We start from the raw sequence: 2,909 nt of genomic DNA on the forward strand, positions 1-2,909 counted from the left end.
GCGGCTCCCACCAGTCCGTGCAGAGATCACGCTGAAATTAACATAAAAGGTGGTGGTGGAGGTGGAGCTTCCCAGGAATATTAACGCTGTAGCGACCGAGGAGAGAGCTGCACCCACCCAGCCACTATACTCTGAGTAAATCAGTGGTGGTGGGTTGAGGATGCACTGGAGGTTGTGTCACTTGTTGACTAACTTGCTCTCCTTCACTTTAAAAATACAGCCTCTCTCTGCAGTGACACTTATTTAAAAAACACACAGAATCACTAGTGTGCATGGAGGATAACTGTATAGTTGTGTTGACAGGAAACACATTAGAGCATCCTACAGAGACCCAGCAGGAGGAAACGGACCCTTAATAGAGATGTCTCACTGTGGAAGTGTTTCTTCCAAACACTGAACATTTACAAAAGTACCTTCTCCGAGTCTCAACTTGCTTCCTGCGGCTCTAGTTTGGGGAGTGCATGTTTAAAATTTTAACTGAACGCCCCCTCTGCCTTCCATTTATCGCCTATATACCGTATATCTCCACTTGCAGCTTCAAGAGTCCTCAGGGTGACATCATTTGGAGGAGGTTTATGGTTTGCATGATGTGGTCTGGAGCAGTTTTGGAGGAGCAGAGTAACTAGGGAACATCAACTGTGTTAAAAAAAAACATTAATGTTTCATGTCTGTCTTGTCAGCTTGTGGGAAGATGATGATGTTTGATGTTTTATAATAGTCGAGTTGACACAGTGTCCAGGTGGAGACATAACTGGCGTCAGGACTCATGTGATCCTGGAGCTGAGAAACTGGACCTGAACTCAAAGTGATGTAAACAAACTTCAGGTTTCATTACTTAAAGCCTGGGATTTGGTCTTTGGGGGTTAGTAGCACATTTATTCCCCCTTAATGATGATAAAAGTGGCAGAAAATTACATTCTATGTGTTTAAGCAACTTTCTGTCAGAAGCATTTACACTCAGTGAAGTTTGAATTCCCGAATCAGTGAAACACAAGGAACAGTGAAAGACTGTGGGTTAGTTGAATTCATTTTCTTCAAAGAAGGAGTTTTATGTCTTTTACTTTTAGAGTAAAGGAATAATTTATTACAGTGTCTGATGTGTCTGACTTCAGAGGTTCAGCGCTGGCATGATGGCCCTGGTCCACAGTGCACCTCTCAGGATCTGCCTTGTCGCCTTAGCGTTTACATAACTTGTGTCGGCAGCCGGGCCTGAGAGACACTGTACCGGCTTTGTAGCATGAGCTATATTCTTATGCTGTTTACACAAACTGATTGCGGCTAGCTCGACTGTCTGTAAGCTATTTGCAATGAGGGCAAAGCCACACGACTGAGGGTTTTTCATGCAGCATTTAACATAGTGATTTTCTATGAAAAGTGGTCAAACACATTTTATTTGTCACAGGATATTGAGATGAACTAAAAACATCAAAGCAAAAAGTGTAAACAGAACATTTATGGCACGAACCCTGCAGCTATCACAGTAACACCTAATGGAGTTTGACATGCCACCTGATCACTAGGGTGTCAACATCTGATTGGCTGTTTGGTAATACAAGGTGAAGTGCTCGCAGTGAAATGATAAAACATGACGCCTTGTGTCCTAGAGTAATATCAAAGCAACATGGCACTGATAATGAAATGAGAAAAGCTGAGGAGATACATAAGTAACAATCATGAATTACAAAGTACAAAACACACACAGGTAATTAGTCTTCACTTTTCTGATATCACCCAGCACATCATCATTTTGCAGTGTTGTTGCTTCTGAATAATCTCCACAGACTTGAAAAGAACCTCCAACATCTTACACAGGTGACAAACGGGCACAGCGGCATCATTTGTCGTGCTGCGCCTCTTTGTTGTTGTTTTGTAGCCTCTTGTGGTTGTTCCACGTCTGTTCGTGGCTGGTTGGTTCCTCTTTGTCGTCGCTTCCCATCTTTTTGTTGTTGTTTTGCTGCTTTTGTGGTTGTATTCCATCCCTCTGCTGTGCTTTTGTGCGTCTTTGTAATTGTTTAGCCTCATTTTGTAATTTTGTGGTCCCTAAACCGTTATTTATCCAGGATGAATCTTTTGCAGGAACGCCCCTGATCACATCTGCACACTTTACTTTACACCTGGAACCTGACCAGTACAAACACAGTCTAACCTTCTGTCCACTGAGCAGCTCCACTGCTTCTCTGGTAGTTTTATTTATGATTCTAATATTTTTTAGTTACCTTGCGTCTCTTTGCAGTCACTTTCCATTCCGTTCTAGTTCTTTATGTAATTGCGTTGGACCTCTCACTCAGAATTGGATGCACACTGAATATCCTGACAGAACAGACTGACACCTCGTCCCACAGTAGATTATTTGTAGATGGGCGGCTGGCAGGCAGCAGCTGCCTGGTGGGGTGTGCTGGCGCTGGGCCGCCGCGGACATCTTGACAGCCTTGTTTGAGGCAGCCATGTGCGCACTTTCTCTCTTCAGGGATGATCCATGCTGAACAAAAACACCATTCAACTCAGAGTTTGGACTCCTGCCCTGGAGCCATATGCAAAACATTACAAAGCAACACAAGAACATCATATGATCCTCAACAGGGGGGTCGTCAGCAGAACAGGAACTCCACCCAGCAGGCATATATCCGAGGTGAAATAAAGTTGTCACATAGCTTTGAAGAGTGATGGTGACAAAATAAAGATACTGGGACAACATGTGTTGATTATGAGGCTATCATCAGGAAAACTGCAGCGACGGTCTGAAATGACCAGAATCCAGTTTATTTATTGGCAAAGTGTGCTCCCAGAAAGAATCTGAGCAAAGTATGCTCGCAGAAAGAAGTTGTTAGGGGCTCTCAGTGTAAGTACATGCAGTGCCAGAATGTGCAGATAAACAAACAGAAATTCAGCTGTTACACAAAGCAAATAGA

The sequence above is a fragment of the Anabas testudineus genome, chromosome 15 (genome assembly GCF_900324465.2).
Source record: "Anabas testudineus chromosome 15, fAnaTes1.2, whole genome shotgun sequence".
Lineage (NCBI taxonomy): Eukaryota > Metazoa > Chordata > Actinopteri > Anabantiformes > Anabantidae > Anabas > Anabas testudineus.